General features: G+C 46.0%; 1 long non-coding RNA gene across 1 annotated transcript; it reads right to left on the bottom strand.

The window, feature by feature from the left end:
- Window positions 1-3,772: 3,772 nt before the first annotated feature.
- Window positions 3,773-10,077, bottom strand: LOC122647122. The gene is made up of 3 exons (XR_006330805.1): window positions 10,067-10,077; window positions 6,830-6,833; window positions 3,773-3,862 (listed from the first exon to the last, which is right to left on the bottom strand). It is a non-coding gene; the product is annotated as an uncharacterized LOC122647122 (long non-coding RNA).
- Window positions 10,078-14,429: the final 4,352 nt, after the last annotated feature.

Raw genomic sequence — 14,429 nt, 5'->3', positions numbered from 1 at the left:
GAGTACTTTTATGATATGATTTTTCCTATCCTTTCTTCTAGCTCCGATTCTGTGTAACCTATATGACTAATTGGGGACAATCTATCTATCTCATCAAAATGAATTGCACACTGGATTCTCGATGTATGCGTCCCAATCCAAGGAAAGGGGATACTAATCAAAGATCAAAGATCCGCTCCTTCTGTTCTGGGGAGGGATATAGAATGAAAAAAAAAAGATGATGAGATTATGGAAGTACCGAGCATTTATTGCTACTGCACTGTTTATTCTAGTTCCTACTGCTTAAGAACTTTTCATCTACGTAAAAACAGTAAGTTCTCATGATGCATTTGAATGAAACTTGAGTTATTTATTAGTTCTTATCAATGATTGAAGAAATGAAAGGGATTACAAAGTCTTAAATGAAATGAGTGGACTGGATTGAATCAGCGGTATATAGATCCAAAACAATAGATAGTATGGTAGAAAGAACTAGATGCACCTTTCTACCACACTATCTATTGTATGAAGATATGGGATTGATATAGATCAATCTATAATTATTTTCTAAAAGAATTTACATGTAAATTCTTGTATATGTACATGTAAATAGCACTCCGATTCTATTTCTTCGCTACACCCAGCAAAGAAGAAACTCCTGAGCGCTAGCTGATCGTAGACCAAAGAAGCAAGGGTGCTCGTAGATCAGCTCACAAACCTATTACTAAGACGCGTTAGCATGCTTTGACGCGTTAGCACGCCCGTTTATAGTTGGGGCGTTAGCGCTTTTCTTGCTGCGTTAGCGCAACGGTGCTCGTAGATCAGCTAGCCGTTGCTTGGTTGCATGGGCGTAAGCCCGTTTATATAGCGGTAGGCTTTTTCTTGCTGGGGCACAACAGAAGCCTTGTCTTTGTTGTTCTGGCGCGCTAGCCGTTGCTTGGTTCTGGCGCGCTAGCGCTCAGGAGTTTCTTCTTCGCTCATGGAGTTTCTTCTTTTCTTCGCTTGGAGAGAAAAATTATTTTATCGCGCTCCACATCTAATGAGATTTTTGTTCCAGCCCGGACTTTAGTTCATCAGTTCATCGAGGAAAGGAGAATTTACTACGAGAGTGCAGGGTTCCAAACCTCAATAGGTATCGGGGTACAGAAAGAGTACATTGACACATATTGCTTGGTCGCTTGACGAATGGCTTTCTACGACGTTAGTGAGAGCAGAGTCCAAACCAAAACCAATTAAGCCATTCTAACTTTTTAGAGTATGATAATGAATTAATTGGTGGCCTCTTTATAAATCCAAAAAGTTCTAAGAAAGAAAGTCGTCAAGCTAGCAACGCTACGAGTAAGCCTAAAGCTAGTTGTTCAGCCGTTCAGCTAGCAACGCTTTGAGAAAGCACGCGAGGCTCTGGAAGAGTGTAGTTGTTCAGCAGATGTCAAGCTCGAAAGCTGTCCGTTCTTTGGATTAAAGAAAGAAGAAAGTTCCGTCTCGTTCCGTTGGCAAGCGAGCCAGCGGATATAATTCACTATCTTTCTTTCCAAGCGAGTCATCAAGGATTTTCTTCTTTCTCTCTTTCCGGCAGGTAGGCAAGTATTGGCATGTGAGCTCAAGTTCAGGGCTTGCAAAGTTGACTACACATAACTACTAAGAAACCTTTGCAAGCGATAAAGCAGCAAGGAAGTGAGTAGGACAGGGATTCAAGTAAAGAATCTGCGGAAAGCCCACAATTGTCTACAGCGAGTCATGACTGAATCCAAGTCGAGCGACGAGAGGAGCGAGAGCAAAATCCTTATCGTGGAGAGAACGAGCCTGCGAGCGAGTAGAAAGAACGAGCCATAAACCAAGAATCCGCGATTCAAATTCTCCTGATCAGTCAGTAGGCGAGCTTGATGGCACTTGGCTTGATTTTCAAGTCTTGATTCCGGCTAAAAGCTCGAAAGCACTAAAGCAGGCTGCGGGTGGAGATAAAAGCCATAAATCATACGAGCGAAGCGAGACAATAACGCAAGGAAAGCGGATAAAAGCAAGCGAGATCAGAACCATTCCTTCATGCGCACTACCCGACTCACTTCTTTCTGATTCCGCAAGCCCACCTACCGCCAACTCCATTTGAATTGATAAATCAATGTTGGGGTTCCGACGCATCCGAACGGACCCCTCTAAGTGTATACGAGACTGATGGGTGGGGATTGAATCGATGACTCGAATCGCCCCTATCAATATGATAGTCCTTTGGACCCTTCGCTTGCCGAGAAGAGATAGCCCAAGCCGATAAGGGAATAGTCGAATGTCAACCCCTACCCTCTCCTCTCCTACTTCTCTCGAATCTCCTCTAGGATTGCCAGTACCAGATTCCCCGCCACTCCAACAAGCCGATGATGAAGGAGCAGGTTGGTCGTAGATCAGGCTACCTGCCTGAAAAAATGATTCTATTCCCTAGCGAGCATTCCCACCCGAACCTGGACCAGGCCCGGCAAACGGATTGAGGAGGAGATAGACAACTCAGAACAGGCAGAACAGGACTATATAGACCTATCCGTAAAGTCTATATAGAAAGGCGTCTTTAGACCTTGCAGTGGAAAGAGCAAGAAGAAAAGGGTGGTCGTAGATCAGGGAGTAGGAGAAGGGAAGAGAAGGGAATGTTAATTGAGGACGAGTAGGTGAAGAAACCAAAGGTAATGTCAATAAAAGAGGTTTAGTCGCCAGACAAGAGCTTCCCATCGACGAGAGTGGAAGCAAGAGCTGACCATGGATGATAGACGAATCACCATAGGGTAGGGGCTATCCGGAACTCCTGATCCGGTGTTGGAGACGAGTAGCTTGCTTTCATTCTTTCTTTCCTCATTTTGAATGCTTGGGCGGGCAGGCAAGCCACCTTGATCCGGCCGGTTTCGTGTGTGCCAATTACGTGTGGCGATTGTGCGGGTAGAGAAGGTCAGGTTGGAACTTTTGTTAATACCGACGAGCGAGGAGCTTAGATGAGTAGCCAGGCCAGCAATAGTCGTTCCCCCTGTCTCGTTCATATTAGGAATCACCATCATAGGAAAAAGTCTTTCCAAGGGACGGAGAGGAGTTCGAGAAGGAGGAAAACAAACTCTTCTTTCTGGCTTTCCGATTCTATCTCTTGCGAAGGGACTTTTCCAACCTGCGAACCGTGCGAGCGAAGAAAAGCTATGCCTGCTATGAACCTGCTATGAAGCTAGGCCTGCTATGAAAACGATACACCTGCTCTACTGACCTGTGCTCTACCATTTGTAGAGAAGAAAGAAGTCACAAGGGTCGAAACCAGAATGAAATCCATCGAATATTCACTCCCTACCCGAAGTAGTCGACTCAATAGACAGCTAGGCGAAAGCAAGGTTTGGAACCCTATCACTTAAAGGCGGATAGCGGGGAGGCGTGATCCTGCCGATGAAACCTTTGTACCGAGGTTCGATCTGCTATGGTGAGATTGGGACTACCAACCTCTATTCGGGAAGGAGGGAATGGAGCTGCGATTACCACTTCTATTGGGGTTGCCGCTGCTATGGCAAGGGAGGGAGGGTAAACCTATGTGAGTTGTATAGGTCTGGTATAATTCATTATAAAAGCTTGCCCCGCCCGCTCCTTTCCCGGTAGTAGTTTCAATTCTTTGGTACGCAAGGCTTTTCTGCCCTTCCAGGATATTCGCACCGCTTGGGATCATTACGCAAATTTCTCTGATGTGAAATGGAAAATTCAGCCGAACGACTATAAGCCCACATCACTAGTAATTTACCATGACTGGTGGCAGAGTTCTGACTCGCGCCTCAACTCTTTCCAAGCCTGCTATTTGCCTGATGGTCCTTTATTCAAGTCTGTTGCCGTGACGAGTTGCGCCAATTCCCCCGCTGCTAAGAAAGATGGCGGCCTTTCTGAAGTAGAAGTTCCTGAGGCAAACACGCCAATCTGCTGCTCGAGCTCTTCTCCCTGCTCCCGAGGTTTTTATTCCTGGTCGTAAGGAAAAACAGCCGATGGCAGACCCCCTTTCCTCAGCCTATTTAATTAATAGATTGCCACTGCGTCTGATTCGAGTGTCTCCGTCATCCGTTCCGCTGATGAGGCTGCCACTTTATTGATATGATATTAAACGTCGCTTAGAAGCGGTCGCAAGGTCTGTTTTGGCAGCCTAACGGCCGCCCTATAAAAAGAGGAAACCTGAGGCTGCCATATCTGCTGAGGTTTCGAAGAATAAACGCTTACCAAGGTCTAAGCTGGCGTCTAATGTCTCCGTTTCCGTTCCTACTCTTTATCCGATGAATCTATCGTCTACGCTGTCTTTTTTCTCCTGTGATGAATTTTATTGTTTTGAACCAAAAAACATTCTCCCGTAATCACCGCTCTTAGGCCGAATCTGTACGAAGAACCACTGCTCCCTAAGGAATGGTCTGGTGAGGATAGGCAAAGGATCTAGCTCTCCTCCTGGCTTCTTATGTTCTATTTTGTCTTGTTGACACACAAGACAGGTTTGGACATAACTTTCCGCGTCTTCTTTCATCTGAGGCCAATAAAATCGAGCGCCAAGCAACGTCATTGTTCGGTGCTGACCGGGATGTCCTGCCCAGCGAGTGTCGTGACACTCCTTCAACAAGTCCCTACGTATGTTTTCCCACCTTGGGACGAAAAGATTCTTCCCTTTGGTGTAGAGCAGACCATCCTTTTCCCAAAAGGGACGTTTTTATTCCTTGACAGCTTGTAGTAGGCTCCTAGCTACTGCGTCATATTGTAGACCCTCCTTGATCCTATCAGAAAGGGTGCTCCTAAACTGGCTCTAAGCAGTTCTCTCCTGTAGCTTCAAGCTCACAAGCTCTGCTTTCCGACTTAACGCATCAGCCACTAGATTCGTGCGTCCTGGCTTATACTCGATACACATATCGAACTCAGCCAAGAAGTCTTGCCACCTTGCTTGCTTAGGGCTGAGCTTCTTCTGTGTTTGGAAATAGCTGGTGGCTATGTTATCCGTTCGGACAACGAATTTTGACCCGAGCAGATAGTGTCTCCAAGTGCGTAGACAGTGCACTATGGCGGTCATCTCCTTTTCTTGTACTGTGTATTTCCGCTCGGTGTCATTGAGCTTACGGCTCTCATAGGCGATTGGGTGCCCCTCTTGCATAAGAACTCCACCGATGGCATAGTCCGAAGCATCGGTATGTACCTCGAACGGCTTAGCATGATCCGGCAAGGCCAGCACCGGATCAGCCATGATGGCTCCCTTTAAGTCCTCAAAGGCCTCTTGACATTCTCTCGTCCAATGCCATGGTTGGTTCTTCTTAAGGAGATTAGTCAAAGGTGCAGCCCGACCCGAAAAGCCTTGGATGAACCTACGATAGTAGTTTACCAGGCCAAGAAAAGATCTTAACTCATATACCTTTGATGGGGGATCCCATTCCTCTATGGCCTTCACCTTCTCATTGTCCATGCAAATGGTCCCTCCCTTGATCCGATGTCCAAGGAACAAGACTTCTTGTTGAGCAAAAAAGCACTTCTCCTTCTTGACATCAAACTGGTTGTCGCGTAATATCTGGAAGACAGCTCGTAAGTGCTCCACGTGCTCTTCAAGCGTCCCACTATAGACCACAATGTCATCAAGATATACCACCACAAACCGGTCCAGGTAGGGGTGGCCGTTCATCAGGGTGCAAAACGTTGCTGGGGCATTGGTCAAGCCAAAAGGCATCACCAGAAAGTCGAAGGCACCCATATCGGGTGACACAAGTAGTCTTTGCCTCGTCGCCCTCAGCGATTCGGACCTGATAGTAGCCTGACCGAAGATCTCACTTCGAAAAGTACCGTGCTCCTCCTAGCTGATCGAACAGATCCGCAATGAGAGGGATGGGGTATTTGTTCTTGATCGTTACCTTGTTGAGGGCTCTATCGTCGATGCAAAGTCGAAGACTCCCATCGTGCTTCTTTTGAAACAGCACTGGTGCACCATATGGGGCCTTTGATGGCTGAAAAAATCCGGCATCCAGCAACTCCCTCAATTGCCTCCTCAGCTCTTCTAGCTCCGGTGGGTCCATCCTGTAAGGTGCCATTGCCGGTGGCTTAGCCCCTGGTTCCAGCTCAATGCGATGATCCACCTCTCTCCTAGGTGGAAGTCTCTTCGGCAGCTTCGGTGGCATAACATCTTTAAACTCTTCAAGGACTTCTGCTATTACAGTACAGTCGGTAGCTCCTCACTTGACCCATTTTCTTCATCCCCATCTAGCGCAGCCACAAAGGTTTCTTCGCCCTTCTTGACTCCCTTGACAAGCTGCAAGGCAGATAAAGTGGGCACACTAGTCTTCACATTAACTGTTGGGATCATGCATGGTGTTCCTTCATCCATGATGCCTAAGGTGCCCAAGTATGGCATAGGGACGGCTTTGGTTGGTAGGGGACCTCGGAGTAAGGGGTATCGTTAGTAGTTTACGCCGATGAGATGTACAGATCTAAGCGCATAACGCATCGATGTGATATAGATCACAACGTCCAGATCGGAGCTGGCCCTATCGGAGGAGGGGAATCCACCCACACAGGAACTCTTTAAGTCTAAGGAGAATTGGGGCAAAGATCTCGACTTGGCACGAGAAGCGCGCTGCCGCCTCACCCCTAATGATACGTTGTGGCCCAACTCCAGAACTCGAAACCGTTCATCCGATTTTACAACGCAATGCCCATCTATAGGTTTTCGACATGCTAAGTATTGTCATTAAATGCTACTCATCTACAGGTGATACGCTCAGAGAGAGACCTACTCTCTGGCGGCTAGGTGGAAAAGCCAGAAGAAAGCCAGCAAAGCCAGAAAGAGCCAAGCTAGCCCACAGCACTACTACTACCAAAGCCAGCCATCAGTAACATCCCTTCCTGTTGGTGTCAACCCAATGAACATGCAAGTGTATTGAATCAATATATAGGAAATACATACGGGAGAATAAACAACAACTTAACTATCGTAACAACTGACAAACAACAAGACCTCCTAACAGCATATCTTAGGTTGTTGAGATTGTTTTCTCAACGTACATTTTCTTTATATATGATATGACAACTATATGAATTCTAAGACTTCCATCAGTAACATGCCTTCCCGTCCCAGCTTATCCACTACTACCTTCATCACCAGCACCAGCAGCAGAGACGGTAGCATCATAGGTAGCTTAGCTAGTCGGTTCAGTAGCAGTCGCAGGAGAAGTTGAGTCGGTTGATGCAGTAGCAGTATATCCAGCAGAAGTTGTGGATTCTGTTGACCAAGATACAGGAGCGGGTACAGATGAAGCAGTTGAAATTGTCCCTACTCCTGCTTGCTTTGCTTCCGCTGCACTATAGGGGAAACCCCGGGGGAAAACCCACCACTATGGGAGTTGTTACCCCTATGGGATGGCCCACTATGGGAGAACCCCAACTAATAGGAACCTAGGAAGACCAGTTTCGTCGTTGGACCTGTCCGGCTAACGTTCATATGTCCCTAAAGCCCTAAGGTAGCCATCTCTTTGGCAGGATGTACTAGGGTAGCTGTCCCTTGTCCTAAGGTAGTTGTCCCTTGTCCTAAGGCAACCATCCCTTTTGGCAGGAGTCCATCCTTCTCATTTCGATACCCGGCGGCGGATGTCATACATTCTCATGATGGGGTAGCGACGTGCATAAACAGGTTACCTAAGATATGTTATTGAGCCACCAGCATCAATGGTTGTTTACCCTGATCCAGTTGCTTCAGTCGATTAAGCAGTCGAAGTTGAGTCAGTTGAATCAGTTGTTTATTCAGTTGTTTAAGCCATTAATGCAGCAGTAGATTCGGTTGTCTCAGCACACTAGAACCAATCGCAAGCATAAGCATTTGCCAGTTGCATATCCACATATATCTATAGATATATGGAGTGCCTGCATCCAGTCCAGCATCTAAAGTAGCAGCACGAGTAGTAGCTAAGGCGGTTGATTATGTTGATCCAGATCCAAGAGCTAGAAGAAGCAGGAGAAGCACCAACTTAAGTTTGACCACGAATAGCAGAGGCATCAGCTTCTTAAGCACCTAGTGTCTCTGTCCCAACCCCAGCCCACCTTCCAAAAGGGGACGAAAAATCAACTGCCATCTCATTAGGTGAAAGATGGTAGCCATCTTCAAAGACATTCCAAAGAAACTCTCATGATCTTGTTTGTGAAGGGCTTCCTCAATCTTGGCCGGCATACACACAAGAAAGAGAGAGGTATACTCTGTAAAGTGACCCTTACGATTAAAGCGCTAGCTGCTAGAGACGTGCATATACCTTTCCAAGTGAAAAGTTTGACATCCTATCAGTAATCGAGTCCCTGATTTGCTACTGAATAAAGTGATGCTAGATACGTTGCAGACAATGGAAAATGCATCCAATAATCTGCTCAAGTTGTTGCCTAACCTAATAAGGGATTGGGGTGAATACCTATGAGGCGGCTCTTCTTAAAGTTGAGAATTTGATCAGAAATGGCCTGAGAAGTCTGAAATAAAGGGTCTCTTTAAGAGGGGGTTTTACCTTCAAAGAAAATGAGAGTCTCGTTGTAAGGTGACTTGGATAATATATCTCTCCGAAACCTTAAAAATTGACTATGATTGATTGTCGCTCTATCCATCAGTCTTCCGTCAATGTCAAACATGATGAAAAGATAAGGGCTAAATAGCGCCTTGTCCGAGGCATCGAGTGCCCCTGAAAGAATCTATGGGAGAGCCTTTAATCAAGATGAATATCACACTTTTGATATGCAAGGATCTAATGATGCCAGAGAGAAGACTAGCTATCTCTAGTTATTTGTCCAGAAAACCCCAGTAAACCATATATAAGACCTTCCGCATGTGACGCTTGAGAATGACTCCTGGAGAACCACTTTTAAGCTGAGCATCGAGGACCTCTCATGGGCAAGAAGAATACCGTCGTGAATCTGATGGCCTTTCACAAATCCACCTTGGGCAGAGGCAATAATGAATGGTATAATCTCCATCCTGAGTGAGAGCACCTTATCCATGATCTTATATGAGGATGAGCAGAGGCTGATGCGACCTGAAATAAAACCACCACCCTTGTCTTTTTGAACCATAACTATGAATTTCTTATGGATCGCCCAAAGCATTTGCCCGTCTCTTTGAAACTCCTTTTTTATTGAAAAGAGATCCTCCACCACAATGTCCCAGTAGTTCTGATGAAAAGCAATACGAAGGCCATCCAGACTTTTTGCCTTATCTCTAGGCAAACCTTATCTACCTCATGAAATTCCTCCCTTGTGAAGGGACGACATAGATTATGACAACAGAGCTGGGGCAAGGAAGGCAGATGGAATGGGATCTCACCACTCATTGAAGTATGAAAAGGGGATTCTTTATAAAGTGCTCCAGTAACACTTTGTCCCGGGTATCGGTCCTTGTGTCTATTGCCCTCTCTATTCACAACCTTCCTAATAGTATGAAATCTCTTTAGAGGTGGAAAAAAAGGGAGCTTCTCGAAGCCGTCTAAGCCTGGACTTCTGACGTCAGAAGTTGATGAAGAGTGACGCATTGCAATCAAATATATCAAAGCATTCGTATTCATTCGTTCAGCGCGGCATTCTTCACTTCCTCACTTCCGGCCTTCCTCCATCCACTCCTTCCAGCTATCATTCCTCACCTTCCTTCCTCCACTCATTTAAGCATTTCTAATCAGACCTGGTTGATGAACTGGGAACGCCATAGATCAAAGGGTCGTTCATTAGCCCTACTAGTAAAGCACAGGAAAAAGAGGGATTGATTTCGACCTTGCTTTTAGTTGTAAGGCTAGCTTTTGACTTATAGGGCGCTTAGGCTTAGCTCATCAAACAAGTGCGCCAAAAGTGGGAGGTGGTATCATATTATCTTATAAAATAGGAGTACGCCTGCCTTTAGCTCGTAGTTTCACTCTTGCTTTTGCCTTACCTTCTATTATATTAGTAAAGGGCGTGTTCTCATCTTTTGAAAGAAAGATGTACAGTGGCGGTCTCTTCTCGTCAATCTTCGGAGCTGAGCTAGGCACTGGCTACAGGGCGCCCTATTAGAGTCAAGCCGAGACTCTTTTTTAATTTATTTTTTTCGGTATGTCGCTCAGCAGAGCGAATGAACATTAATCCAACCTAATATCATGCGCCCGTTATCTCCTCATCTTCCGATTTATAAGTCACAGCTCACTTCTACGTTTCCAATTCTATTTCTTCCTGCAGTGTCGAAAAAGTCTATTTTTCTTTATATATTATTCATTTTGTTTGTAGTCGTAGTTTTTTATCTGGTTGACATAGATTTGAGTCTTCTTATTTTGAGAAAGGTGGGATACTCCCTTTTTATACGGGGAGTTCGTCTCTGTTTGGAGCGTTTTTCCGGGTCTTCGGATTTAACAACAGTAGGGGCATCTCTTTCGCTCTTTCTCACCCTTGAAACAGGAGTGGAGAAATTCCATTTCTTTGGGAGTCCCGAAGATAACGGCTTGCTGGAATGGCGACGTTCGCCGTCTCCGAGCGATTCAGCTGAGCAATTGGCTGCTTTACTAGCTCATTTACAGGAGGATGGGCCACCGGAATCGGAGCCGCTTTTTCCCGAACCTCGCCCAAGCGAAGAACCTCAAGGAGAGGGCCCCTTTCCCCCGTCAAGTCCTCCCGAGATGGAGGAGGTAGTAGGTTTGAGGGAGCCAGAAGTGGGACCGCCTCACCAAGCCCCAACCGAAACCGACGAGCTCTATGGCGCCGTCCTGCCCTTCCTATTAACTGACTATTCACTGAAAAAACCGTAACGTAAAAGCCCATTGATTTATTTGATTAATTCCTCAACTAATTATCCTTTACTAATTATCCGCAAATTAAAGAGCGTTTCCACTGCTTGACAGCGCCTCAGGGAATTGTTTTCATTTGAGCTGACTTTGTTTGACTAACCCATTTGTTGAAATCATTCATTCATTCAAAATGAATAAACCACAAAAAAATCTAAACATTCTTTCAAAATATAGGCACCATTTCGCCCAAGAGAAGGGCTCCCCCTCAAGCCCTGTGGGCACGGACCTCAAGTAGACTGACCAGGTTGCCGACCTTCCCCCAGTCTCCTCCTCATCCCATCCAGCAATTTTCTACCATGAGTTCAGAAGAACCACCCCCGGCTGTTACCCAGTTACAGGCAGAAATGAAGGAATTGAAAAAGATGATGGCAGACCTCACTCTGTTAGTCCAAACTCAGAACCAATTGCAAACAACTCCTAGCAAGTCCTTAGGAAATATGCCTAGTGCTTCACAAGCTGTTATAGAAGACGAGGAAGTTGTCTATATGCCTGCCCAGGCACCCCAAGTTAGCTCTGACTCAGTCGAAACCAGGGCACTCCGGGAAAAATTGGATAAGTTAGAACATGCCTTCAAGAATGTGAAGGGAGTAGAGGTGCGGAGCTCGATTCTGAGGGCATGTGCTTTTTCCCAGAAGCCCAGTTACCAGAAGACTTCCGTTGGAAATCAGATAAATTTGATGGGAATGGAAATCCCAGAGCACACCTGAGGTCATACATAGGACAGATGAGAATCAAGAATTACAGTGAGCAGCAGATGGGGCAAGCTTTCCAGTTAACCCTTTCAGGCCCTGCTCTCCGCTGGTTAATGTCTCTGGATCATTCACAAACTCGTACATGGGAGGATATGGTCAAAGCATTTAAGAATCAGTACTCCTACAACACAGAGATGGAACTGACCAGAAGAGATCTGGAGACGACCCGACAAGAAGTGAGGGAAGGTTTCACCCCATTTTTGATACGCTTTCGTAAGAAGGCCGCCCAAATGTGGGACCGCCCCTCTGAGAAAGAGCAAGTGAGAATGTTGATTAAAAATCTCCAACCCCAGTATGCCCAATATCTGTTTGCCCAACCTCTTATGACATTCGAGGTACTCCTCGAGGCTGGACAGCAGATAGAGGATGCAATTCATGCCGATCAATTACCCAGGGTTGGGAAATCAATACCTAGCACTAGTGGAACTCGAAAGGCGTTCCCAACCAGAAGTACAGAGGTGAATGCAGTAGCCTCTCAACCGTCGGCTCCCCCATCTTCATCAGCACCGTTCACACTTGATGCACCCGCCTCACGGCAAAGAAGGCTGTTTACGGACTCAGGCATGCCCTTAAGTATTGTACTATCTAAACTCCTCAAGGAAGGGTTGATCACCAAAGTTGATCCCCGACCTATCTCCGATCCTCCGCCAAAATGGTACAATCCTGATCTATTCTGTGCGTATCATACGCAGAAAGGGCATGCCACGGATAGTTGTTTTGCGCTAAGGCATGCCATCCAAGACCTGTTAGATCAGAAAAAGTTTTAAGTACGCCGTAGTCGTCCGGCGAACGTCATGACTAATCCTCTGGCCCCACCTCATACAATTAATATGATGGAAGAGGACAAAGCATCAGTTGATCCTTCTATCCTTATCCTTCCCCTAATCAGTACCATCTTCATCAGTGACGGGGAAGATGAGGATGAGGATCTGGAAATAGAAAACCTCGCTGCCCAGTTCGATACAGAATTATACTTTGGGCCGCCAGACTCTGAGTGTGACCCAATAGAATCTGGGACGCGAAGTGGAAAAGCCTTCAAGCCATCAAGTTTAGCAGTGAGAGGACCAAGAGATTTGGCCACTCAAGACCAAGGTGTCAGCAGTAGTTCACTACCAGAGCCAGAGAATGAAGTAATAAAGCAGTTAAAGAAGACTCAAGCTAATGTATCCATCTGGGGATTGCTCATGGCATCACAGGCACACCGAGACATAGTCTTGAAAGCCCTGACTCGAGTCTATGTTCCCGTAGAAACAGGCCCTGCGCAACTGGCACACATAGTAGGGGCAGTCTACGCGGTGAATTCCATCATGTTTTCGGAAACAGAATTACCTACAGAAGGGATGGATCATGCCAAGGCATTATACATCACAGTTGACTGTAACGGAAATCGAGTCCCACAAGTCTTGGTGGACAATGGTTCGGCTCTGAACGTTTGCCCATTGAGAACAGTAAAATTTCTGGGATTTGATCCAATGAACCTTAAGCCCTCTACACAAGGAGTCCGAAGCTAAGTACTACTACTACTACGTAGTACTTAGGAATCCTCACGACAGATATTATTGTTGGGCCTACTAGTTTTACGGTCGACTTTCAAGTGATTGACATCCCTTCTTCCTTCAACATGCTTCTTGGAAGGCCATGGCTCCATGAGATAGGCGCGGTACCATCAACCCTGCATCAAAAACTCAAGTTTGTACACAATGGTAGGATTGTTACCGTGACAGCCGATCCAGAATTGGTCAACACTTTGGCCAACATAGAAGAGAGCAATTCCCAGTCTCCCTCGGCAGATCCTGATGTATATTTGAGTGGGTTCCGGTTAGAACAAATCTGTGCAACATACATCCACGACCCTCCCCAGGAGAAAATCCCGCTTCCTCACAGCCCGAACACCAACGTTCTTAATATGTTCAGGCTGATGAACTACTTTCCTGGAATGGGCCTAGGAAAGAGACAGCAGGGGATCCTCACCATACCAGACCTTCACCATAATGAGGGAAGGTATGGTTTAGGGTATATTCCGACTCAAGAAGATCTAGATAATCAGGCAAAGAGGCAGAAGCTTGCAGATGACAGGTTCTTCCGAAAGGACAAAGGAAAGATAGGAGAGGTAAATGAATTTCCCCCTTACCCCAGAACTTTAAATGGACAGTTCATTCAAGAAGCGGCTTTCGCACCTTTACTGTGGATTCCCCCAACCTTGGTTCGATCCAGATACAAAAGAATTAATCCCTGGTTTCGAAATCTTTTTCGCAGATGAATATGACTGGTTCGAGCTTACATCCCTCAGGAAAGAAAAGCTCGACAAAGATTGGCAAAAGAGCGAAACAGATCTGGGCACCAAGGGAATCTTCGGGGAGGAGGTAGCCATGCTCTCAGTAGAGCAAGAAATAAGAATGAACCCACAGCTACTGATTCATCCGGCCCACGGAACCATTCCCAACTGGAACACCATGGATGACTATCATTTTCAGGAAATAGCTAGAGAAGCGGATCAAAGTGAAGCAGAGCTCGGACCTAGTACCAAGTCCCAGTCCATAGAGTCTGTACCTCCTTTGTCAGGGTCTGTAAATACTCTTTACAATGTAAATCTTTCCAGCATCAATAAGCAAGTTCCTTTTGCGTATATTGCCTCTTCCTCTTCCACTCCTTCTCTTTCTTCTTCTTCTCAGCCACCCTCGCTCGAGGATGGAAATGATGATGACCCTTTGCCAGATTTCCTTAAGCTAATCCAACAAAGTAAAGAGAAGAAAGCACAGGCAATTCTTGAGGAATCTAGGGTTATTAACCTAGGATCAGCTAAGAAGCCAAGAGAAATTAAGGTTGGGGCATCCCTCTCTGAGCAAGAAACTTCCCAAATAGTTGAACTCTTAAAGGAATTTGAAGAAGTCTTCGCCTGGTCTTATGAAGA

Source organism: Telopea speciosissima, unplaced genomic scaffold (assembly GCF_018873765.1).
Source record: "Telopea speciosissima isolate NSW1024214 ecotype Mountain lineage unplaced genomic scaffold, Tspe_v1 Tspe_v1.0012, whole genome shotgun sequence".
Classification (NCBI taxonomy): domain Eukaryota; kingdom Viridiplantae; phylum Streptophyta; class Magnoliopsida; order Proteales; family Proteaceae; genus Telopea; species Telopea speciosissima.
This window is presented reverse-complemented; position numbering and strand designations above follow the sequence as displayed.